This window comes from Choloepus didactylus, chromosome 1 (genome assembly GCF_015220235.1).
Source record: "Choloepus didactylus isolate mChoDid1 chromosome 1, mChoDid1.pri, whole genome shotgun sequence".
Taxonomy (NCBI): Eukaryota; Metazoa; Chordata; class Mammalia; order Pilosa; family Megalonychidae; genus Choloepus; species Choloepus didactylus.
Window position 1 is genome coordinate 55,618,318 of NC_051307.1, and position 27,809 is coordinate 55,646,126.

Consider the following 27,809-nt stretch of genomic DNA (forward strand, 5'->3'; position numbering starts at 1 on the left):
AAAAGAACTTTTGCCCCAAAATACTTGAGTATAATTTCCAAACAATAGAAAGCAGAAAGTAGAAAGATGTCATTGTAATAACTGGGATAGATGATTCATATCCTTCGAGTCCTATATTAGAAGACTGTACTGAAGGAGAAATTAAACAGGCCCAAGCAAAAGGGGAGGAATTGAGAAACATGATGTAATGGCTAGACTAATTATAGAATGAAATAGAAAATCTATACTAATAGGTTAGCTATAAAGTAATAGTAAGTCTTCTTCTAATTTTAATTTTTTATATAGGTAAAGGGTGTGTTGTATCTATATTAATAAATTAGTTATAAAGTAATAGTAAGTCTTCTAATTTTTATTATATATATATATATTTATATATATGTGTGTGTGTGTGTGTGTGTGTGTGTGTGTGTGTAAAGGGTGTGTTATATTGCTTTTACAGAAGTCATGGCTCAATTAGTAAAAATATCTCCAGTGAAGTATTGCAGATATTCAAGGTTAAGTTTGAATCTCTGATAATGCTATGAATACCCTCCTTTTTTTTTTTGACAAAAGACTGAGCTTAGGTTCAACAGCTTGTTAAGCATGAAAATAAAGTATGACTCAAATGATTAAGGTTGAAGTCTTAGTCTTAGAAAAATTCCCCTAATTGAGGAGGCAACCTCTCAATCAAAGGCTCTATATATACTCTGTGACTTACACTAGAGGGAACTCTTATCTCACATCCAAGTGTGACTGGAGAGAGGAGTTCTCAGGGTTGGCAATGTATCCATTTATTATTACTTTGTAAACTTGTTTCCTTTTACCTTAAGTGCTCCTTTAGTAAATACATGTAACAATTCAGCTCTTGTCTTGAGTGCTCTTTACTTTTAAACTATTGTCTATGCTATACTCATATTTCAGTGGAAGGTTACTTGAAGCCCGAACTGACTGAATCATGATCTGATGAGACTTCTTAGGCCTTTTCTGTGATCACAGTTTTGAGGTATAAAGAGATGAACCTGTGACACTGGAAAAACAACAGTATCTTGGGGCCACAGGGAAAGACCAAAAGAATCAAAATACGTTGGGATTGACAACCTTTAGCTATATAACCATTATAAACAATTTTATCTGTAAGAATATTTATCTATAAAGTGATAAACATTCCCAAAGAAAGTTGAAAAGATATTTTAACAGGCAAAACATACAGAACAAACTATCATCGGGAAAAGCAGGTAATATCAATAGTACCAAGGGAAAATGTAAAGAAAAGAGACATATCCAAATTTCAAAAAGGGGCTAGGATGAAAATCAACAAAATGTTCTATGCATTTTTAGTGGAACATCTTATATGGAGAGCTATCTGGACATAGCTAGTATAGGTACAGAAATGAATACCCTAATACTCAATGTCACTTCACTAAAGGCATTACCATACAATCAGATATATGTGCAAATATGTTCACTCTACACTGTAAGCAAGGATAAAAAGGTGAAAAATATAAACCTAACATGTTTATTTGGGCAAAGAATAAATGAATTTACTTATTCAAGGAATGCAATACTTAACAAAATTTAGGATGAATATCCTAGACCTCTATATATCACCATGACAAAATGAAACACCATAATATTGAGTTAGAAAAGCATGTTACAAAAGATTTCCAGTAAGATACCATTTATTGTCATTTATGTTAATTTTAGGCATTATATATTTGTATGTGTATTTTTATTGTTGAGCTATACACATATAGTAAAAATAGAAAATAAAAGATTTTCTAAGTTCAGGATAGCATTTACATTTCAGGAGGGATGGATAATAGAACTTTGGACAAGACTTTATTCTTACAATGCATATATATATTTTAAGAGTCATACAATGTGTGACAAGTGCTTTTATCAGTTTAATCACTGTTGTAGGTATATGAAATTTCTGGTATATTAGTTTCTCCACTTGTATATATTAAATACTTTATATTTTACATTTTAATAAAAGTAAAATTATCGAGGTTAAAAATAACAAAGAATTGATTAACTAAAATTCAGTCTACTTGATTCAAAAATCACTTAACTTTGCTCTTGTCATCTGACAAGCTGACATGAGCAGTAGGATATTGTGATAGTAAATGACTTTGATTATCTTCATATAATTGGCCAGCTGTCCACTGAGAAATTGTCCCTAAGGAAGCAATCTCCCCAATCCAGCTTACCAATGAATGATGCTTTGGCAGAAAAATTGCAAGTAATGATATTTAAGTTTTGGGAAATTATGATATCAGCTAATGGAGTCTAGGAGTATATAACACTCTGACAACTGTCAAATTGGTTCCAGGCCTTGAGGGAGCTGAATGTTCATTAGCAGAAGGTTCATATAATAATGCATATTCAGCCATTCTTTTCAGGACAATGAATTAGATTGAGAGAGAAAAAAGCTCTTATTAAAGATACCATGATATTCAGGGATTTGTGAATGTGACTTGTGTGAAGCTGCCTAAATAATTTTTTCCAGATTACTGCATAAGAAAATGGCTTAAAGCCTTCCAAAATGGCAATTCCTCTTCTAAAATGCAGGATCCCTCTATGAAAATAATCTTAAACTTTTAGAGAAGTTTTAGAAGATAAAGGTGTTTGGATTTGCTTCATTATCCTTCTACGTTTCAGAAAACAAATGGAAAATGTGGGAGGAAGTTGTGCAATTAAATATCTTCAAGGTAAGAATGAAGGCAGCCATGTGCCTTTTCAGATTTATAATGCATAAATTATATTGCAACTCTACTGTAGGCAGAGTTTGGCAGGCTTAATTTCTCTAAGTTGGTACATACAATATGCAAAATTTCTAAACAATCTTTCTGAGATGAAGGAAGGACAAGTCAACTTCTCAAGATTTGTACTACCTTTGATCTTAACCCCCTGCTCTTCTCTTCATTGTATTTATTGCAATTGGTAAATATTTTTGGGTTTATTGTCATTTTATTATTTTTTTAATTCACTTGCAGAATAAATTCAATTTATGGCTGGGGCTGTGAATTTCATCTTCACATTTGTTTCCCCTACCTTTAGCATAGTACCAACATATAGTAGAGGCTTGTTAAATATTCACTGAAAAAGTGAAGTTTAAATGAGTGAGTGAAATAGATTGGAGGGTTTTGATATTCCATAATTAATATCAATGTGGTTATGCAAAGGGAATAAGTGAAAGACAACTTGGCATAGTGGACAAGAAAAAACATTGAAGATCATATTAATGGCAAGCAGAGAGAGAATATGAATAGGGGTCAATCTTTTGCAATTTCGCAGTGTAAGATTCCCTTTATAGGAGAGGATTATTCAGTAATGATTTCTGAAATAAATATTAAACTAAAGGAGCCAATTTATTGTGAAGCACTGTTGAAAATAATACCAAATATGGTTCCAAGGAAGAGAATCAATGATAATTTGTTGGTCCTCTACAACAACAACAACAACAACAGCAAAAATTTGCTTTGGAGAATTTTGGTCTACCCATAACAACACCCAGGTCTTCTATAAAGAAGCTAGTTCAAGTGATTCTTGTGGTCATGTAATAAATGAGGTTAATACCAACAAGTGATAAATGAGGTTAACACCAACATCCACTCAGTTTCTTAAGTCAAAAACCTGGGAATATACTGAAACACTTCATCCTCACAGAATACCTACATTTGGTTAGAAATCAAGATCAGCAGATTCTAGTTAATTAATGTCTCTTGAATCTGCTCTCACTTTTCCTTTTACAGCTACAAGGACTTGGTTCAAGACTTCATCATTTCTTATCTAGATTATTATTACAAAAGCTTTCTAACTGCTCTCTTTCTCTTTGATTTAGCAACTTTCAACCAAACCTCTGAACTATTTATGAGAGTGATATCTAAATTACTCCATTTGCTAAAATATTCTTATTGCTAAGTATATCTCTGTAATAGTGCTCAAATTCTAGGTCTTCATGATCTGCCTATTCCTGAAGAGTCATAAATAATATTTCTGTTACATTATGCCCTCCAGCAATGCTGAACCCCTTGTCCTGGAATATTTCAAACCATTGCATGCCTATGAGAATTTGTATACATGGTTTCATCTAACTGGCATGCCCTTCCCTTGTCTTTTGGTCTAGATAAGTCTGATTAAAATACAGCAATTAACATTCCAGTCTTTGGAATTAGGTTACGTTTAGAGCACCAGTTTAGCCATTTATTATCCATGAGACTCTTGCAATATCTAACTTTCCTCCTCTAAAGTAGTAGAGCAACAAGAGTCGATCATGTTGAACTCCTTCGAGCCATGTTTGGAATCCAGTAAGTTTCTGATAAATATTACCTATTATTGTTATTACCAGTGTTTCCAAACATCTCATCTGTGTCCTCTTCTGGAGTGTTTTTCTTTTGTTATTTCTCAGTAGTGTAGTGATATCTCCATTGTGTTTCTATAGGACATTGCAAAAATTTAACATAGAATTTCTAATACTCTATAAAGTTTTTAACTACTTGACTATATTCCTAGCTTTTTTTTACAGATCTTTGGTAAGTGGCATGTATCATGGTAGGCTAATAAATGTGACAGTCACCCCCAAGATTCAGTGATTATCAAAAGTTCACCATGAGGGGTCCTGGTGAGGCATTCTCCTAGGAGAGTCTTTTAGTAGCAGTGCCCCATGGGCCTCAGTCCCTTCCTTTTTGTCTCCTCTAGTTCTTCAACATCCTGGTGATCAACCAGAAAATGTGGAGAGAATATTGCATACATGTTTTCTTTTTGTATGTACACTGACTGAAAGAGGTAAATAGTACTTCAATCTGTATTTCACTGGCAAATTTACATATGCCACTGCCAAATCAAAGGAGATGGGCAGTCACAGTCTGGCTGAAATACTACAGAGAAATGAAACAGGAAAGCAATCTCTGCCAAAAGCCAAATCTTATTAGCCTTTGCATCCTGAATACCTCAATGCTAGGTAAGTGCACATGTAAGTGTGTAATAAATGTGCATTGATTAAACAACCATATACTGGTGCTACTTTTTTCCAGTTCCAAAGAATAATGATATAGTGAAATGAGTATATAAGTGAAAGAGCAAATTTACAGAGAATATTAAAGAAGAAAAATAGAAAAAAGTTACAAGACAAAATTTTTGAGATGTAAAGTATTATTTTTCCAAATTAAAATAGATAAAAGCTACTAAAATTACTCTGAAAACTAAGTTAGGTTGGTGAGGTGCTTAAGGTTCTTAGTTGTAAAATAATAGGGAAAGCCTGTGGACTGTTAATTTTCATCTCATGCCATGATTTGAGTCTGCCTGCCAGTCATTATGTTTTTGAGGAGAGAAGTTGTTAAAAGTGGCTAGGTTCAGCTCATGAAGGTCAATAGCACTGATGAGATATAAAAGGGGAGTTAGGAATAGTAATTTTAATAACCCAATGGTAGGTATTCATAAAATAATGTTTTAAAATATTAAACTTTCAGATGTATGTAGATATTCATGTGCTTTGTAAACAAAATATCCCAGTGATTTTTTTCTTGTCCTTTTCACACACGTGTCTTCAAATCTTTTAAATAGGTTGTTGTTTGGTATGCCCATTTGCCAATCCTTCTGTGATGCTTTATCTGACTTTATCTGTTTTATATGAAGTTCTAAATTAGACAGTGTCATTCCTCATTCCACGGTGCTTTTATCACAGTATTTATATGTTGTGCAGTATATTATCTGTTTTGAAGTCAGTTTCTCCCTATAACCTTTGTCTTATCTCCATATTCTGATAGAGTAGGTACTCAGTAAGTGCTTGCTAATAAATGGTGACATTGAACCTTTCTTTCTGATATGATGTTAACTGTCAAGAAAAGCCACATTTAACAAAATCAATACATATTTTGCATGCATTCATTCATTCATTTAAAATAATCTTATAACTGATTTGTTTTGGTCCCCATCAAAATCCTGAAATATGTATTTCATATTAGTATTCCGTTCTCTTAGCCAATGTGTGAGCAAAGAAGTTTTCATCACAGCATCAGCAGTAGTGGGAAAACTGTTTTACAGCAAAACATGTAAAAGCTGTTTTCAGTCTTGGCTTTTATTTTAGAGTGACAGAAATAGTCAATAAAAAATAACACTTAAAAGCCCATACTGTATTTGCCAACTCTTAAATAATATTTAAAGATTATTCACAAAAATGAAATGTTGGGAATTGAATTATGTAAGAATATTTTCTGACTGTTCTAATTTTCATTTTCTTAGTACTTCATTTGCAAAGTGTCTTTGAGACTCTCTTATACAATTTTCGTCTTTTGTTTTTTGTCTGTACTATTGTGATTCTTTGGCTTGTGTACTGAACCTTTAGAGAAGTGCAATTTTATATTTCCTAAAAGATATTTTTGGTTAACTTTTCTTTTTTGTAATTTAGTCCAATTCATATAAATGGTATTATATAAACATATAAATTAAAATATCATTTCTCCTTATGTTCTGCTTAATAAATAATATTCATTGTTCTGCTATCCTATGTAAAGCTGATCGTGATCTAGGTAATTGTAAAAGAATGATGAGGACGGGGAGAAACAAGCAGCTAGTTTCATCTGACCATGGAGTACTTTGTAACTCACCTCAGGCTCTGGAAAGTAACCTAGGTTAAGAAAAAAAACAAAAGAGAGAGAGATGGTACCAAAATCAGCACTTAATCAGAACCAGCAATGTCCCAAAGCTATAGGGAATTAATTCTAATTTCTGTAATGTTCTGTTCCAAGCTTTTCTTGGCTTTCTCTGTACTTTCCATTTCCACCTCTTTCTGTTGCCATTTTATTTTTTAAGATAGCTATTACTCATCCTGGACTAATCTATTCTCTTTAATGAGGCTTTTCCTAATGTCATGTTATAGGTTTCTATAACCTTCAGTATTGCCACTTTTATAATAAACATATTTTATTGCTATTTTTTATATCTAACGGCAAAGAAAATATCCATTGTTCATGACTGTGCCTATAGTAACTAACACATTGTCTGGTTCATGGTAGGCATTCAAAATGGTGAATAAATGTCTTCCTTACCATACTATAGAGTCGAGGGGGTTCAGAAAACATGTCAAATATAGCCTAGTTGATTACATCTCATTATGTGCCTAGAATAATATGTAATGGGGAATAATTGCATATACTCTTTGAAGACATTGTAGATTACCTTCATCATCAGAGTGAGAAAATTCTGTAAACTTGGAGAAAGACATCAAAACTTTAGTTCAGGACGAAAGGGGAAATCACAATAGGAGGGAACAGACTATTTAGTATGGATTAAAATTCATGACAATTTGTAACCTGTTTTTCTTGCGTTTGGATTGGCTATAACTATGATGTCGATTGTTATAGATATATGTGGATGCTTGTTGGTGGAACACATTTTTCTGCATTTTATAAACATGAATTTAAAAATTTCAAAAAAGCTGTTGTGTGTTGTTTTTTTTTTTGATATTTGGAAATGATTTACCCTTGGGAAAATGGCAAACAAAATCAATTTTACTTGCAATTTCAAATCCAATTTTCTCAAGTTAGCTTGTTTTTTTTTATTTTGGGAAGATAAGATATTACATGTTCTGCACACTTATTTAGACACATGCTTATATAATTAAACTTCAAAGTGCTTTAGGCTCATTAATCTCACAGTGTGAGCTTTAACAAAATAAGTCTGTCTAGATGATGTGCAATTTTAACTCTGAGAATGCAAATTGTGTGCATGCGTGTGTATTTTTTGAAATGAGTACACTAACAAAGTGGTGTTTCAGCAAGTGACTCAAAATTTAATTTTACAGTAGTTGTAACTATAATCACAAAGTTTCTTTGTTATGAAAATGATTATACCTTTATAACATTATAAAATCAGAAGCTTTATAACATGAACAGAATACATTGGCAATAAAATTATAATTGATAAAAGAGTATATTTTAAAATTGTAAAAGATAAATTAGTCTTATAATATGTAATGATTGAAATTAGAAACAAATGGTTTTGTTTTTCTCTATATAGCCTTGTAAAATGAGACAAAAAGACTTATGGGTATTTAGTGGCGTATTCGATAGGATACTCTGTTGTTTGCTTGTGAACAGATAGTGGTGCAGTTTAGTTTTGTTGTAGAATCAGTCCTGAAGGGAATACTTAGGTAGTTGAACAAATGTATAAAGCAAGAAATGCTTCAGGTACAGAGAATGATGTATAAAGATAAATCGAAATATTCCCAGACAACATAAATGAGATACACACACTAAGAAGGTGCACAGGCTATTATGTTCACATGTGTGATGGAAATTTAAAATGGAAATGAGATAATATAATCAGATTTTCAAATGTGCTGAAAATATTTTATAACCTGATGAAAGAAGAAAAATTTAGTTAGTAAATGGGTAAGTAGAGATCATCTTATCTAAGAGAATAAAAAGTAGGGACCAAATATAATTATTGTGAAGTTTTTATCGTATGCTAGTTAGTAAAAAAAATAACCAAATCACTTTCTTAATCCAGAGCCTGATTCAGTGTCCAAAACAAAAATACATTTAATAAATGATTGGTAATTAAGTTAATGCCATTCTCTCTATATTTCATTCAAAATTATCAGCTATATTTGTACATACTTTCTCAGAAAATTGGGGGGGGGCAGTTGTAACAAATTAAAAAATGCAAGAACTCATGGATACATGGCTTTCTGAAATAACCAGAGGAGAAACAAGACTTTTAAATTGAATCTCAGACACTCATTACCTTGAGAGTCCCTTGGTTTAAAAACAAAACAAAACAAAACAAAAAAACATTAACAGCAAAAATAACAACAAAACTTATACACTGAGTCTCAGTTAATACCTTTGAAGTATTTAGCATATGCTTCTACGTATGCACAGCCTAGTTTGTTTTCAACCCCAAATATTTTACTGGATTAAATAACAAAATATGCTTCAATTGTCTATGACAAATACAGCAATTGGCATAAGGTTTGTGTATGCAAAAATATGTGGTATAAACTTAACTTTGTTATATTTAGAAACTTAAAATGTTTTTAGTAATGTTTTAAAACTGTCATATGCACACAAAATAATGCTCAGAAATGTTTAGTTTGATGACTTCAGACAAATGTTATTTTTTTAACATACAGAATTAGGGAGGTACCATGTTTTAGTTTTCCCATAAAGATGTCTAGTATTTCAGAGCCATTTGTTTAAAAGACTTTCCTTTTCCCATTGATATGACTTGGCACAAGGATCAAAAATCAAACACATCTATAGATCTAATTCTGGGTTCTGTATTATGGTCTATTAATCCATATGTTATTCTTATGCCCATACCATCTTGATTGCATTATCTTTGTATTAAGAATAGGCATCAGACATTTTAAGTCTTCTTATTCTGTTTATTAAATTAAAAAAAAAGTCTTTCTAGGTTCTTTGCATTTCCATGAAAGTTGGGCCATTTGCCCATTTTTTAAAAAACATACTTGAATGGGTTTGCCTTGAAAATATACATTAATTTATGCAGAATGGATATTATAAAATACTAAGTCTTAAAATCCATGAATGTAGTATATCTCTCCATTGATTTAGGTTCTCTTTAATTTTTCTAAGCCATATTTGCTAGTGTTCTTTCTAGAAGGCTTGAACAATTTTTGTTAGATTCATTCCAATATACATTTATAATACAATTATTTTCCTTGAATATATAGAAATAAAGTATATTTTGTATATTGACCTTGTGTCCAATGAACTGCTATATTCACTTGGAAGTTCTAGTAGCATTTTAGAGATCCAATGATGATTTCCATGTACAAGATCATATCTACTGTAAATAACAAATTTCTCTGTCTTGTTTCCAATCTTTTTCTTTTATTTTTCTTGTCTTATTGCACTAGGTAAGGCTTCCAATTATGATTCCCAGGTAAAATACAGGGGTCCTAGTTATGTTTTGAGATGATGATGTATTATTTGTCACTTACTATTTTGATGTGATGGATAATACTCTTTAATATTTAAACATTAAACTACTTTGCAATTTTGGTATAATGCTTTCTTGATGAAAATTTGTCTTTTTATATATTGTTGGATAAAAAGATGCTGACATTTCATTAACAAGTTGAGGAGTATTGATCTGTCATTTTCTTTTCATTTAAGATCTTTGGTAAGTGATGTTTTCAACGTGCTGTCCTTGTAAAATAAATTTGACTGTTTCAATACACCATTTTCTGAAAGACATTACAAAAAATGGGCATTATTTATTTCTTAACATTAAATAAAATTCACTGGTAAAGCATCTAGGTTGGAGTTTGCTTTATGGGAAGATTTTATTGTAATTTATACCATGATTATGATAGTTAATTCAATTTCTTTAATAAATAACTTTTTTCATTTTGTGTCAGTTTTAGTTATTTGTGTTTGCCACAAGTATTGTCCATTCCACCTACTTTGTCAATTGTATTGGCATAAAGGTGTTTATTATATCCTTTTATTGTCCTTCTAATGTTTAGTATCTGTAGTGATATCCTCTGTTTGATTCCTGATTTTCATAATTTGTGTTTCACTTTCTGTTTTCATAATCAATTATGCAAAGGGTTTAACAATTTTGTGAAGCTTTTCAAAGAAAAAATTTTTAATATTCAGATTTTTTCATTACTTGTCTCTTCTATGTTTCATAGATTTCTGCATTTAACTTTATTATTACATTTCTTCCACTTAATTTTGTGTGCTTTCTCTGCTTTTTATATAGAGTAGAAGCGTTGATCATTTATTTTTTATACTTATCTTTTTCTAACATATTTATAACCTATAAACTTCCCTCTGAGCCTTACTTCCCATCCTACAAATTTTGATACACTGTTTTCATTTTATTTTTATTTAATAAGTTTTCTAATTTCCCTTTTGAGATCTTTTCTCTTCCATGGCTATTTGGTAGACATTGCTTAATTTCCAAATATTTAGGCATTTTAGATATCTTTTTGGTATTAATCTCTAATAAATAAAATTATAATCAAGGAATATACTTTTTGTTACTTACTGAGAATTGAATTATCATCCAGCATATGGTTTATCTTTTCAATATTCCATGAAGAGTTATTCAATGGAATGTGTTGAAATGTCAATTGGAATATATCAGCTATGTGGTCCAAATCCCTGATATCATTAATGATTTCTTGTCTACTTGTTCTATTTATTACTGAGAGATGGGTTTAAATTTCTCCTATTATGATTGTGTATCTGTCCATTTTGCCCTTTGTTTCTGTCAAGTTTTGTTTCATGTTAGCTGCATATATATTTGTAATTGCTACACATTCTTGTTGAATTAGTGTTTTTATTATTAAGAAATAAATCAGCATGGATGAACCTTGAAAACATGATGCTAAGTGAAAGAAGCCAGACACAAAAGGCCACATATATAATTCCATTTACATGAGCTATCCAGAACAGGCAAATCCATAAAGACAGAGAGTAGATTAGTGTGTTACAGGGCCTGGGATTGTGGGGGGGGGGGGGGGAGAATGAGGAATAACTGCTAATGGGTATAGGGTTTCTTTTTGGGATGATGGAGATGTTCTGAAATTAGATAGTGATGAATATGGTACAACTTTGTGAATATACTAAAGCTAAAAAAGTAAATGCTGTGGTATGTGAATTATGCTTAAATAAAAAGGAATCTTTGAAATTAAAAAAACATGAATGAAGAAGTGCAAAATTCAGTAGAAGACTTGAAAGGTAAGGTTTAGTAAATGCCCCCAGGAAGTAAAGCAAAATGACCAAGCTATGAAATTAGGAGAAAAATGTAAGAAAATTAAAGTACAGATCCAGGAGATCCCAAATCTCAATAACAGAAATTCTAGAAAGAGAAAATTAAGAAAAATAGGAAGTAGATTATCAAAGTTTACCTGAAAACTTTGTAAAAATTAAACAAAAGGGATAAAAACACATCCATATTAAGGTATATTGTCATGAAGTTGCAGAATGCTGGGGATAAGTAAAAGATCCCATAAGCTTTTGAAGGGAGGTGGGGGGCGGGCAGCTTTCATAAAAAGGATCAAGAATCAGAATAGCATTCAACTTCTCAGTAGCAACAGAGAAAACCAGAAAAAACTGAATCAATGTCTTCAAAATTCAGAGGGAAAATAATTTTTAAACTAGAATTAAGTTAATTGTGAGGGTAAAACATACCTTGTATGCTCCTTTTCTTAGGAAATTACCAGATGGTTTGGTCTACAGAAATTAGAGTGATCCAAAAAGGTGAGAAGCAGAGACACTCCTCGAGATGAGGATAAAAGAAGTCAAGAATTTATGCAGCTGCCTGAAGAACCGGCCCAGACAAGAGCAGATCAAAAGAACCCAAAGATATTTCTTCAAAAGGAGGAATATGGTTGAGTAACTAATGAAGATTTATAACAATTGGGAAGAGTTTGATTCAATTAGAGATAAATAGCTATTAAATGAAGCATATGAAAAATCAAGTCAGCTATTAACTTCAGGGAAAACAAAATAATACATAGAAAACTTTTCATAGAATGCAGCTTAATTGTGAATAGCATTTACACATAATAAAATAAATGCTACACATTGATTTAAACAAAATTATTATATAAATACATTGCTGGCATGGTGGAACAGAAATTGTGTGCCTGTGCTCGTGTGTGGGAGGGGGGGTGAGAGAGTAGAAAAAGTTAAATCCTCATTTTTCATCACAGTAAATCAGTAAATGGTGCCTAAAATTGAAAAGTCACTAAATTGCAACATAAACTTGTTATTTAATGACATGGAGGCAGTAACAAATCAATCAGTCAAAAGTGTTAAAACTTGTTCCCTTAAAAAAGAGGGAACAGTGGGAGAGAGACAGACTGCTAGTTTCATAAGAAACTTTGTAGAACTATTTGACTTTCTAAATAAAAAACAATTTAAAAAAGGAGAAATACATTTATTTTTAATTATAATACTTTTACCTTGCTATCTACTGTAACTGATATTAAATTAACCACACTGTCTTTCTTCTAATTAACATTTGCTTGTGATATATTTTTATGCACTTTTACTTTCAACCTGTGTGGGCAGATCTTTATATTAAAACTGTGTTTTAGAAACAGCATATAATACAGACTTGCTTTTTAAATCAGGCTTAGGCAATATGCTTTTTAGTTATAATGAATCTTATTCAATTACTTTGTAACATAATTATTGATATGACTGATCTTTATTGATTTTTTTTTCTTCTCTTCCATTTTAAATTAGTTAATTATACTTTTGTCTTCCATTGGGCAGAAGTTGAGTACTTATTAATATTTCCTTTTTATTACTCTACATTTCAATTATACCACTTTATTGGACTGTTTTAGGGAATACAGCATGAAACTTCAAGTTATCATCTACCTTCAAGCAATATTATAAACCTTCCCCAAAATATATGAATATTAGAAATATGTAATTGTATTTATCATCCTCTTTTTGCTCTCTAAATATTTTGTATGTTGTAAACTTAATGTGCAGTATTATTTTTATCTGCTTTAAACTTCCAATGGTTTTTAAATGCATGTGTGTGTACTATAAATATTATATACACTATTTTTTTTTAAAATTTATCTACATATTTACCCTATCTTCTGTTCTACATTCTTTAATGCAAATTTGGCTTCCATTTGCTATTATTTCCAAATAAAATCCTTTAAGCAATTTCCATAGTAGAGGTCTGCTGTGATATTCTCTTCTTTGGCCTCAGTGGGTTTCCTGTGTATGGCATACATAATACACCACAAAATTTATATTGCTAATGAACCTAAAGCAGCCCCATGCACTGCCTAGCAGTATTCAAAGTTTGCTTCCAATTTACTAATTAATTTTAACTGATGGTGATTTAAGGCCTCAATTCACAAGATAGCCAAATAACTCATTACTCAATGTATACCATAAATGCCAGGCTATTTTCAAAAAATTATGAAGTACAAGAAGTGTTAGTTTACTAACTAACCTCAGACAGAGGAATATACACTAAATTGCAATTTGTTTTTCTTAAATTAATCTATATAAGTCCCACATATTAAAATGTAGAATTTCCTATTTACTAACCTAACAATTTGAATTTAACCTATCCAATCAATATTTTTAGATGACATTTTATAAGATAGTTTTGAGGTAATTTATGCCTATTTTTAAAATTGATGCATATTTTTAAACAGTGAAATGTAATTTTAAGTCATTCCTATGTCTATCCTACAACATCTATGATTCTTTCTACTTTTTATGGTATACCATTGAATTTTGGATATGAGTGAAAGATGGTAATAACTGATCATGAAATTTGTCACTGAATAGGACATTTATTTGGAAAATAAATTGTAACATTTTCCACATATTTTGTGTACATAAAGTTATAACAAAAGAACACACATACTTCAAATATTTTACTTGGTCAGTATGGGCTTCTAGCATCACTTAACAGTTAATATTAATTAATAGTTAAAAATAATTACTAAAACTAACAAATGAAGACATTTGTTTTCATTTTCTTCCTCTCTAAAATGCAAAAGCAAAAAGCTTATTGTCTAAATTTTTACTGATCTTGAAATATTAAGATAAGTTGTAGATTTTGTTTACTGTTAAAAAGATTACACTAATTTTAAATCAATCAAAAGGTTTTCACTTCACTAGTTACTTAAGGATACAAATTTTGGGGGGCCGTTTGACACTAAATGTACCATTTTGGATTTTGTATCATTCCAGTGATGAAAGTTATGTGCAAATTTTTACATTGATTGAGCTTGTGGAAAAATTCAGGAAATACTTTCCTATCACCCCACTTTGGGTTCCAGACAAGGAAAATCTTCCTGCTGTGTCAAGGATGGAGGTTGATAGTGGATTCATTTCTATTTCACAATTACTCTTGAGATTGTAGTCTTTTGTTTTTCCTGATTAATGATAGGTACAACAAAGAGCTGTTGTATCTATTTGGCTGCCCACTTTGGGCATTAGAGCCCTTCATTTTTAAATTAGGTAGTTGAAAACCTTCTATAATTTATTCACACATATGTGAAATAGGCCTCAGTTGATGTACAAATTAATAAAATATATTGGAGCATGTAGGTTTTTTAATTCAGAAGAAAATTAATTTTTGTGTTCAGACTGCTTTTATTTATCATATCCCTTTACATTTTACTTGAGACCTTTCTTTAATAACAAGGTACTAAATGAATTTATTGCTTAAGGGTACAGATAATTTTGATAATGATTCAAACTCACTGGCATTCCATATGCTTACCCATTATTTTGGAAATGAAAAATCACCCATGTAACTTCAAATTATATAGATGTCCAAATAAGGTGAAAACACCATATAGCAATCTATCTTTAGACTAAAAATAAATAACTTCATTAAATTTCCTCATAATAGATTATATCAGGTTTAAAGGAACATAATATTCCATGTATAAGAATAAACAATAACACCTGGAGATCCAGTTCAGGTAATGGTGGAGTAGCTTGTAATGGTTTAATACCCCAGCAACAATTATAAGCTCAGAAAATACATATAAAATTGCAAAATGCTTTAAGTCAAACTCAGGCAAAAATTGAAGGTGAGTCAATCACTGAGTGACTCTACATTTATGTTTTATACACAAGTCACTAAACTCAAGCAGAAAGCCACAATCTTATTGAATAGAGATATTATCAGATGCAGTTCAGAATTTTGAGTGTAGCTGGACATTAAGTAGAGAAATTGAGGAAAGTGAGGGAGTTCTGAAATATGCCTAAAAACTGCCCTAAATCTCTGGCTAACACCAACAGAAAGCAGCATCAGAAAAGAACAAAAGGATGTTTCAGTATGAGAAACCGTGTGACAAGTCAATGTGATGAATATATTACAAAATTTGTGGTATAGAAGACAGGCAAAATTAACTGAGCAGTTGGGATGCTGGCTGGCATGCAAATAAATCATTGTCCTCAGCAGCTTATCAGGAGTGGAGACTCAGACAGAAGGAAAGGAGTGCTGTAGCCCTACTGCAAGCATCCTCTTCAAACTATTAACCTCCTGGTGTGGGGAGATGGAATACCCACTGTTCAAACAAATATAAACTGCACCAGCACATGGTGTTGTGCAATCAAACATTTGGATTTCCTTTTCTTTAAAGTCATTTACAAAATACATGGGATGATTTTGCTGATTGGAACATACTGAAATCCCCAGTGGCCCAGATATTGTTCTAATGTCAGTATAAAAACCAGGGACTTCCTAAGTTTTGATTTCCATCTCTGTTTTAGAATTTCTGGGGATAATTACCAAATGCTTTGTAAAACAAATATATGTTAATTACTTTTGTGATTGAAGGTAATGAAAATAATGATGTGTTTTATTAAAAAGATTAAGGTTATAAAATTCTAACCAAAAGTTACCTCCAACATAAAGTGAAAATACATGACATTGAATTGCATATTTTTCAAAAACTAATAGCATTGACTATCTACATTCTTGAACTTTAGGCACTCTTAACTTGAAATTCCCTTTCTACCACTTTGACCACACCAAGAAAATAGGTATACTCAACTAATTAAAAATAATAGTTATTATAGTTATAGGAAAATGATCATGACTTGATATTCCTTAAATGATTAAAATTTAGTGAGCTTACAAATATTTATATATAAATATCTATCTATCTATCTATATATATAGAGAGAGAGAATGAGAATGTTTTACGAAATTTTTTAAGGTTTCTTATGAGCTTACATTTAACATTTATATTTTAGAAACATTATTTGATTTGTTCAGATATAATGTATCTGTATTTTCATATTGGAGACACATAAGTTACTTTTAAAATGTTAATGGAAAAAAAAAACAGACAAACAAAGGACAAAATATGTATAATAACAATCTGCATGAAACTCGTCATTAGGACATGCAAAAAAGTGATTCATAAGAGATGGGAAACAAATGAATTGAGCCCAACAATTATTTCAGTTTACTGATTTTGAGAGTGTTTCAGGACACAGCACAGAGATGAGGAGACTAGGAGTAGACTAACAGTCTCCCTCATTTGAAGAAATGAAGTTGACAGTACAGAGAGACTGAGACAACTGGAGTTTTCAAGCCAGAGAAGCAGAAAGGAGAGAGCTGTATGGAGAAAAAACTAAAGAGATTTGTCATGTTCAACTTTAAGCATTCAACTGAGTGCTGAAGAGTGCATGTCTGGAGGGAAAACACCTAAGATTGGTATAGGTGAAGCTAGGTATGTCTTTGTGACACAGGCGCAGCCACAACATAGGCTGACAGCAAATGATCAGTATATTATTTACACAGCACAAAAGGTCCAAAAGAGCAGAGGAAAAGTTCCAAGCATGGCCAGTCTCCCATGGAAGCAAACTGCTTGGCAGATCTTCATACCTCATATGGTGGCTTGAATCTGTGTACTTAATCACTTCTTTGGGCATGAACTCTCATAAGTAGGAATTATTAATGAGGCTACTTCATTTAAGTTATAGCCCAGATGAATCAGGATGGGCCATTATCTTATTAATAAAAACCTTATAGGAAGGTCATGGAGAAAGAGACAGCCAGAGGGAGCAGTCAAAAGCTGAAAAGTCAACAGAACCAAGAAAAGAAAGGAGAAGTCAGGAGAGGCTGCCTTGCACATTTCCATATGACAATAGAGTCAAGGAAAAGGATTACCAGCAGCCAGCCCCAGATTGTCAGTCTTCAGGAAGAAAGTATTACCTTGATGATGCCTTGATTTGGTCACCTCCTACCCTCAAAACTGTGAGCCAATAAAGCCCCTTTGTTTAAGCCAATCCCTTGCCAGATATGTGCTTTAGCAATGAGGAAACTGAAACAGTTTTTTTTATACAAAGAGAGTGGGGTGCTGCTTCCAAAAATACTAAAAAAAATGTGGAAATGGCTTTGGAATTGGGTAAGTGTAGACACTAGAAGAGCTCAGAGGTTCTTGATAGAAAAAACTTAGATGTCTTTGAAGAGGTCTTGTAGAAATATGGAATTTAATGGCATTTCCAAGGAGATCTTAGAAGACAATGATGAATGTGTTATTAGAACCCAGACAAAAGGTGATCCCTGTTTTATAGTGGCAGAATTAGGTGAAATTGAGTTCTAGTATCAGATAGAAGACAGAACTTGAAAGCAGTGAACTTGGATATTCATCTAATGATCAATAATGAGAGTGAAATACATTGCTGATATGGAGAAAGTTTTAGTGGTCTGTATAGAAGGTCAAAACTGCCACAACATTCTTCTAAGCCAAAGGCTAATCCAGAGCAAGACCCTAACTCTCTTTAATTCTGTGAAGGCTGAGAGAGGTGAGGAAGCTGCAGAAGAAAAGTTTGAAGATAGCAGAGGTTGCTTATGAGTTATAAGGGAAGAAGACATCTTCATAACATGAGTGCAAGGTAAAGCAGCAAGTGCTGATGTAGAAGCTGCAGCAATTATCCAGGAGATCTATCTAAGATAATTTATGAAGGTAGCTACACAAAACAACAGATTTTCAATGTAGATGAGCAGTCTTACATTGGAAGAATACGCCATCTAGGACTGTCAGAGCTAGAAAGAAGTCAACTTCTGGCTTCAGAACTTCAAAGGACAGGCTGACGCTCTCGTTAGGGGCTAATGCAGCTTGTAAATTGAAGCTGAAACGATGCTTATTTACCATTCCAAAATCCTAGTTCCCTTAAGAATTGTGCTAAATCTACTCTACCTGTGCTCTATAAATGATATAACCAAGTCTAGATGACAGTACATCTGTTTGCAAAATGGTTTACTGAACACATTCAGACCATTGTTGGTACCTACTGATTAAAAAAAAAAAAATTCCTTCAAGATATTACTGCTCACTTACAATGCATCTGCTCATCCCAGAGCTCTGATGGAGATGTACAATGAGATTAATGTTGCTTATATGCCTGCTAACACAACATCCATTCTGCAGCCCATGGATTAAAGAGTAGTTTCAAGACTTAATATTTGAGCAATACATTTTGTAAGGCTATCACCGCCATAGAAAGGATTCTGCTGATGGATGTGGGCAAAGTAAATTGTAAACCTTTTGGAAAGTATTCACCATTTCATATGCCATTAAGAAAATTCATGATTCATTGGAAAAGGTCAAAATATCAACATTACCAGGAATTCAGAAGAAGTTGAATCCAACCCTAATGTATGACTGAGAGATTCAAGACTTCAGTGTAGAAAGAACTGCAGGTGTGGTGGAAATAGAAAAATAACTAGAATTAGAAGCGGAGTCTGAAGATGTGAGCGAATTGCTGCAACTCTATGTTAAAACCTTAACAATGAGGAGTTGTTTTTTAAGAATGAACAAAGAAAGTGGTTTCTTGAGGTGGAATCTGCTCCTACTGAAGAAGCTGTGAACATTGTTGAAATGACAACAAAGGATTTAGAATATTACATCAACTTAGATAAAAGAGTGGCAGGGTTTGAGAGGATTGACTCCAATTTTGAAAGAAGTTTTGCTGTGGGTAAAATGCTATCAAATGATGCACATTATACAGAGAAGTCTTTCATGAAAGGAAGAGTCAATCAATGTGGCAAACATCACTGACATCTATTTTAAGAAATTGTCACAGCCATTCCAAATTTCAGCAACCACAACCCTGGTCAGTCAATAACCATCAAATATCAAGGTGAGACTCTCCACCTACAAAAAGATTACTGAAGGCTCAGACAATGTTTGGCATTTTCTAGCAATGAAGTGTTTTTATTTTTGTTTTATAAATGGAATGCTTCATTAATTTTCATGTCATGTTGAACAGAGGCCATGCTAATCTCTGTATTATTCCAGTTTTAGTACTTGTGCCACCAAAGCAAGCACACATATTTTTAAATTAAACTATACATTTTATTTTTAAACATAAGGCTATTGTGTACTTGATAGACTACAGTATAGTATAAACATAACTTTTATATGCACAAGGAAACCAAAAAATTTGTGTGACTCATTTATTGTGATATTCACTGGTGCTGGTTTGAATATATTATGTCCCCCACAAAAGTCATGTTCTTTAATGCAACCTTGTGGGGACAGACTTAACAGCTTTTGATTAGGGTGGAAACTTTGGATTGAGTGTTTCCCTGGAGATGTTATTCACACAACAGTGGGTAAGACCTTTAATTAAATTATTTTCATGGAGCTGTGGTCCCCACCCATTCAGGGTGAGTCTTGATTAGTTCACTGGAGTACTTAAGAGAGCTCAAGAGCTGACAAACTGATGTTTGTAGAGGCTTGGAGATGCAGACAGAAGGATGTTTGGAGATACTAAACTAAGAGATGAAGCCCAGAGTTTGCCCCAGAGAAGCTAAGGCAGGACTCCCAGATGCTTAGAGAGAAATGCCCTAAAAGAATCAAACAGAGAGCTGAGAGAAGCTAAGAGAGACAGAAGCCCAGAGATGTTTTGGAGGAATCCATTTTGAAATGCAACCCTTTACAAATGGAATGAATACAGAGAGGAGAAAGCCACAGAAGCAAGAAGCTGAAAACAAGGAAACTCTGAAGAGAAGAGAAGGAAAGAGACCATTAGACACTGCCATTTGCTTTGCCAAATGGTGGAGGAGCCAAGGATTGCAGGTAGCTACCCTTTGAGAAGAAAACGTTGTCTTGATGATACCTTGATTTGGACATTTTCCTGGACTCTAACTGTATGGTAATAAATTCCCATTGTTTAAAGCAAACCCATCTCATTGTGTCTGCTTTGAGCAGTCCAGGAAGCTACAACACAGTAGTACACAGCGAAGACTATTTCAACAAATTAGCCTAGATCTTTCACTGCATGGAATAAACAAGAAATAACTTGAATTCTCTCTATACCAACACTCTGTGCAGAGTATTAACTATGCTGTGGATTGTTCATAGCACTGAATTTGGCACTAGAATTTAAACTCCATGATGGCAGGGCCCAAGATTGTTTTATTCCTCTTTTAATCTCCTAGGTGCAAAAGATAAAGAAAATAATCAGGTTGAGTAAAATGCTATCATTAAAAATATGTACTGAGCAACAAAGATGGAATTGAAATTTCCATTTTGCATTTGTATGATCAAAAAAATGAGTAACCTGATTGTGGAATAATATATGAATATATTTACATATATATAGGTATATATGAGCATGAATATGAATACAAATGCCTATGCATAATGTGTTTAGGATTTGAAATTTAGATAAACATATAAATTATTTTTTTTATTTTCAATTAATGATACGCAAACATAATGAGAAAAAATTTGATAACAAAAGTTGAACACACATTTGATATTAGAAAAGGGAAGAAAAAAAGAAATTCCATTTAAATATATATATCAACTTAGACTGGAAAATAAATTATTTAATTTAATTTACAGCTACAATAAGAATAACCTTAAAATTCTGACTGGTAAAAATTAAAATTAAAGTTATACTGTAACCAAAATAAAGAGTAATAAACTCAAGAAATAACACATTGCTTATATCATTGTCCCACTCTTAATGTAAATACCTGCTTGGCTATGCATTTAAAAGAATGTAGAGGAGACAAGGTAACCATATTCAATACCAGCACTTTGCCACAACATGTCATATTAAAAAATGGCTAGAGAGTACTTTTTCCTGAAATTTACAGAGCATAATAAAATAAGTTTATAGAATATTTGCATTGTGGGGGTCATGGAAATACAATGAAAGAAAAAAAATTAGTAAATCACTTGATTACTAGTCAGTTAATTGCATAATTTCAAAACTATTGTATACTGTCCCAATAAATGTATAAGACTGGTGACAGTCACAATTAATAAAATGTTCTCATGGTAGAAAATATCATTTGTTAATGTGACCTGTAAATATGTAGTGCTCAACTTTGTCTCCACATTGAAATCATTTGAGGAGCTTTAAAAATTACTGATACCTAGGTCATTTTTCTAGAATTTTTGATTTATTTTTTTCCTTGATATAGTGTGGCCATTGGATTTTTAAATTTCCCCAGATTTTTCCAATGTGCATTCAGGGTTGAGAACTATTGCTGTAAACAAACTCATTAACATTGTGTTAGCTGACCAACCACCATTTATAATGCATGATTTCACTTATTTGACTAAATGTCTCAGATTACTTAGTCAGAACTTTTCCCTGCAGCTTCCTTAAAGTTAGTGTGCTTCTGGAGAATTCTGACTTATACATTATCCATGTCTTATTATCTTTTTTATATTAAAAAACTCCCCAAAGTAAATTATAATAATGGCTTGGAGTTCATTCAATTTTCAGTTATGTTTGGTTTTTACATAACTTTCCTTGTGGTAACATATACACAACTCAAAATTTCCCATTTTAACCACTTTGAGTGTACAATTGAGATGGAGTAATTACATTGACAATGTTGTGCTATCACCACCATCCATTACAAAACATTTTCATTGCCCCAAACAGAAACTACAAACATTAAGCAATGGCTCTGCATTCTTTCCATCCTGACACCTGGTAACCTGCAAACATCTATCTCTAAAAATTAACATACTATAGTATTTAATGTAAGTGAAATTATGCAATATATGTTCTTTTGTGTTTGAATTATTTCACTCAACATGATGTATTCAAGTTTCATCCATGCTGTAGCATGTATGAGGACTTCATTCTTTTTTTATACCTGAATTCTATTCTATTGCATGCTGTTCTGGTTTGTTAAAGCTGCCATTATACAAAATACCAGAAATAGATTGGCTTTTATGAAGGGGTTATATTAGGTTACAAATCTACAGTTCTAAGGCCATAAGTGTCCAAATGAAGGCATCAACAAGAAGATACCTTCATTGAAGAAAGGCCAATGGCATCCAGAACACCTCTGTCAGCTGGAAAAGCATGTTGCTGGCATCTGCAGGTCCTTTGCTCCCAGGTTCTGGTTTCAAAACGGCTTTGTTCAAAATGTCTCTGGGCTTCTGTCTCTCTTATTGTCTCTCACTCAGCCCCTGTGCATCCTTGCTTGCTCTACCAATGTGCTTATCTCTAAGCATCCAGGGGGTCCTCTTTTACCTTCTCTGTGGGGCAAACTCTGGGCTACATCTCTTAGCTTAGCATTTCCAAATATCTTTCTGTCTGCATCTCCAAATGTCTCCAAGCATCTGGGTCTGTGTTGTCCCCTGAGCTCTCTTAAGGACTCCAATAAACAAATGAAGACCTACTTTGAATGGGCAGGGGTCACACCTCCATGGCAATAATCTAATAAAAATATGTCACCCACAGTTCAGTACAGATGTGCATACCACATTTCATTTATCCATTCATCCGTTGGTGGAAACTTGGGTTGCTTCCACATTTTGGCTGTTATGAATAATGCTGCTACTAATATTATTGTACAGGTGTTTGTTTGAGTCTCTGCTTCAATTTTGGAGGATACATTCCTAGAAGTGAGATTGCTGAGTTGAATGATAACTCTACGTTCAACCTTCTAAAGAACTTCCAAACTGTTTCCACAGTGGCTGCACCATCTTACATTCCCACCACCAGCAATCTAGAGTTGCTATTTCTCCATATTCTTGCCAACATTTATTGTTTTCTTTTTTTATTATGATTTTAGCTGTCCTAATGGATGTGAAGTTGTATCTTGTTTCTTTGTATTTCTCTGATGAGTAATGGTGTTGAACATCACTTTTTTGTGTGCTTATTGGCCACTTGTCTATCTTTAAAGAAATGTCTATTTAAGCCTTCTCATTGTTATTTTAATCTATTCTTTTTGATATAGTTATTTTTATATTGCAAATTGAAAACTTGATTCCTTGGTCAGGGAGGTGTACAAATTTCTTAGACTTGTACTTATGGCCTTGTAAAATCTCAACAACTTTAGGCTATTTCTTTCATTACTCAACTTCACAACTGCAGTTCCTAACTGACATAATCATTGTCCAAAATATCTCACATTTTTACTGCTTCTGTGTAAAGTCCAAGAGTATTTCCTCTGCCTGATATGAATTAATTTTCTCTTCCTTTCACAATCTTCCCATCTTTTAAAGACAAACTCAAGAGCTTCTCCTCCAATTATTCTTCCTGAATGTCCTTTACAGAAACCACATTCTTGCTTGGAAACCATACCAAGTTTAAAATCTTTCTAATAGAAGCCCATTACTTTCTACCTTGCATTATAATTTCTATGGGAATGTAACTCATGTACCCTCTAATAAAATTTTTGAATAAATAATCTGTAACTCATCTAGTTATTTTCCTCATTTCTCAAAGCACTGCCCACCTTCATTCAGGAGATATTAGTTCATGATTTTTCAATGATGAATAACATTAATATTTCTAGTGTAGAATAATGTCTTCTCAGGATTTCATTTCCAAAAACAAAAACCCCTCTCAAGGCCTATTAAACAAGTACTTTAGGCTCCATACAGAATTATGTAAATTCATGTTTATTTTTAAGGCAATAATAATAAATTTTATTGCCACTGAAAAACCCTTTAACCATTAATTCCATTAGCCCATTAATTCTGGTATAAAAATAAATTTTAAAGATGGTAGGAAGGATAATGGACAAATTGTGGTTCCTTCAACTAGTACACTATTCTGACAGCTAAAAACACATATCCAAGTACATTACATCACAGTTTGGTAGGAAAATAATAGAAACATTTGATATATATGTTTAAATACCTCTATATCCTTTTGTTGACTATATGGTCATTTGGGCTCTCTCAATATGTTTCAGTGCTTACCTTGAGATATTCCTCATAACTATCTAGACTTTTTTCATTGATTAGGACCATTTTACAGTCATCTACTTTCCTCTTTCTATAACATAGGAGTTCAAAGGGGATTTTTAATTAACAAGTTAACGTTCCCCCTGTGATTCCTTTTAAGAAAAATCTTCAGCTCTTACCTTGCTTACAGTCATTCTGGACCTGAGTAATTCCACATGTATCTCACTCTCCATAGTAACTTCAGTAGTTTTTGTTGTGTTTTTTTATTTTTGTTGCAACCTTTTTTCTCTTTCATTATTTATTTTCCTTGCTTCTCTTAAAAATAGTCTGAAAGATTTTATAATCATCTACTCTCCTATTTTATTAACTTTATGGAGTCTATGTAACATTATCACCTTATATAAATTGAATTTTTTAAGTTCTGTACACAACCATACTGTAATTTTTCTTTTGCATGATGTATTAGAATATTCCTTTACCATGGTAATTTTATACTATTGAATAGCAATTTCATATGAATTTCAAGTAATTTCTTGCTATTTGTAGCCCCATAATATTTGACCTGTAATAGCTTCTTAATAAAATCATGCCCCTGTAAAGCCATAGAATATTTTTAATTGTCTTCCATAGGAAGTAGCATGCAGTCCAGATATCCGTGTAATGGGGTATGAAGGGGATCATTTCTTCTGTTGCCATTATCCGTGTACATACTACTCATATCACAACATTCCAACAGAAGACAGAGGTAGCAGATAAGGAATGCTCATAACGTGTGGAAAAGCAACAGTGCCATGCCTACAAAAATATGCATTTCTGGCATAATAAGTAATAGGAAGCAGGGATTTACCAGAGAACATCTATGAAATCAACCTATTTTGAATACAGATTATAAGGACTGGACATGAAAAAAAAATAAGAAATATAAAAAGTATAGAGTTTTGGCCACAAAATTGAGAAAGCTATGAAAGTAACAATACTGATTCTACAACATGTAAAAATGATCATCTTACTGTAAAAGAATATGGCAGTATTGAAAGAAGATGAGAAGGATCTTGTCAGTGAACAAAGAAAAATCAGTGTGAAACCAGCAGAACTCAGACCCATAGCTTCACTTAAGTAAAGGTTTTATTAATTCTTACTGACAACATGGAGCTCTCAAAAAAACTGCAGGCAATATTCAGTGAGTGATTGGACCAGATATTACTCTTCTTTACAGAAAGTTCTCCTTATCAGGTTTATTCCACATGGATAAGCTATGAATTGTTTCTTTCTGTTGCAGGGAAGAGAACTCCAATTCAATTTAGTTTAAGGAAAAGTTGAAAATTCTTCTCTCACATAGTTGAGACATCCAAGAAAAAATGAATTTCAGAAACAGACGGATACAGGAGCTCAAAGAATGTTATCCGAGAGCCCTCTCTCAGGTAATCTTATTCCATGTGTATGGAACATGTCCACTGACAACCCATCTTCACATTTTTTGCTAATAGCCATTCTATAGTATAGGATTCTTCTTACAAATGTCAGCTTTCCAGAGACAGTTGGTTTGACTACCTTGTATCATCTTGAACCAGAAGGAAGGTCAGAAAGAAAGAATACTTTGTTTCTATACCATTCATGTGGTTAGAGAGATTCTTTTCAGAAGATAGAGTAACAGGTGCCAGGTAAGCAATGAAATGAAACAAACAAAATGAATAGCACATATCTATTACAAATTTGACTTCATGTTACTCTAAAGATCATGTATGATGGGTTTTCATTAATATTGACTAAATAAAAATATCTTTCTCTAAAGAAAAGGATTAATGATTGCTTTTTTTCTTACACTACCACAAATCAAATCAACAATTCCTGTAGTCATATTTCTGTTCAATTGTAGTTATATACATTGCAGATTGAATACTCTCCCCCTCAAAAGATATGTCGCAATCCTAATCCTCCATATCTGTGAATGTGATCTTTCTAGAAATATGGTCTTTGCAAACGTAATTAAATTAGGGATCCTGAGATGAGATCTTCTTGGATTTAGGGTGGGCTACAAATCCAACGATTGTTGTCCTTATAATAAATGCAGAGGATACTAACACAGAGAAGTTAATATGAAGATAGAGGCAGAGATTGGCATATACGTCTAAAAGACAAAAAGCACCAAAGATTGCCAGCAACCGCTGGAAGCTAATAGATAGATACAGAACAAATTGTTCCTTAGAACTTACAAAAGGAACAAACTTTGCTAACAACTTTAACAGAAAAAGAATAAGTTTCTGTTGTTTTAAGCCACTAAGTTTGTGGTAAATTATTAAGACAGCTTTAGGAAACTAATACTCTGTGGATAAACCATTGTTCAGTAATACAGATCATTTTAAAAGCATGGCTTAACTTTTTTCTTCATTTCTACCTTACCACTTTGTCCTGTTCCTAAAGAAATATGTTTTATTTCACTTGACACTAATTTTGGTATCATCATACAACTTTTCTAGCATTTTTTTCTCCTTGTTTTGTCTGGAAAAATATGAATTTTTTTCCATTTGTTCAGTAATATCAAATTCATTCATGCCTACTGTGTGCATTATTATAAATATTTCTCTTAGACTCATGCTCAATGATTTAATAGTTAAAAGCTCAAATATGTAATCTTTATGCAGGCATTTATTAGTTTCACCTGGTAACATTTTTTTTTCTTTCATGATCTCCAGTGTGACTCTTCGCTTTGTAGGCTTCTGATCTTTAATTCTCCAGAGACAGAAAATTAAAAACAAAAATGACAATATGGATCAATCAAACAATTTGTTTTCACTATTGTCCTAACCTCTTTATTTGGTTGTTACAACCACCAAGAATGTAGTTCATAGTTATGTAGAATTGTTTTGCTGGGCAATTACTTCATCTGGAATGAAATTATTCTCAAATATTCCCTAAAACTAATATTACCTTACTTATGTGTATTGATTTGCAATTTAGGACCTGATTTTTATATACATTCAAACAAAACTACATAGAATAATGGTTAAAATGTAAACACTTAGGTCAAGCTACCAGGATCAAATCCAAATATACATACTAGCTGTAGGGTAGCACATATAAGTGCTAGTATTATCATTATAATTATTATTTTATCCTTAAAAAATATTCTGTAAATTTGACATGATAGATATCATTA

The 27,809-nt window shown here is 32.4% G+C and overlaps 1 non-coding gene and 1 pseudogene across 1 annotated transcript; one reads left to right on the forward strand and one right to left on the reverse strand.

Moving 5' to 3' along the window:
• The window catches only part of LOC119510204, a 168,134-nt pseudogene that overhangs the window by 51,539 nt on the left and 88,786 nt on the right, over window positions 1-27,809 (forward strand).
• LOC119510520 lies at window positions 19,705-19,807 on the reverse strand. Its single transcript, XR_005211958.1, has one exon. It is a non-coding gene; the product is annotated as a U6 spliceosomal RNA (small nuclear RNA).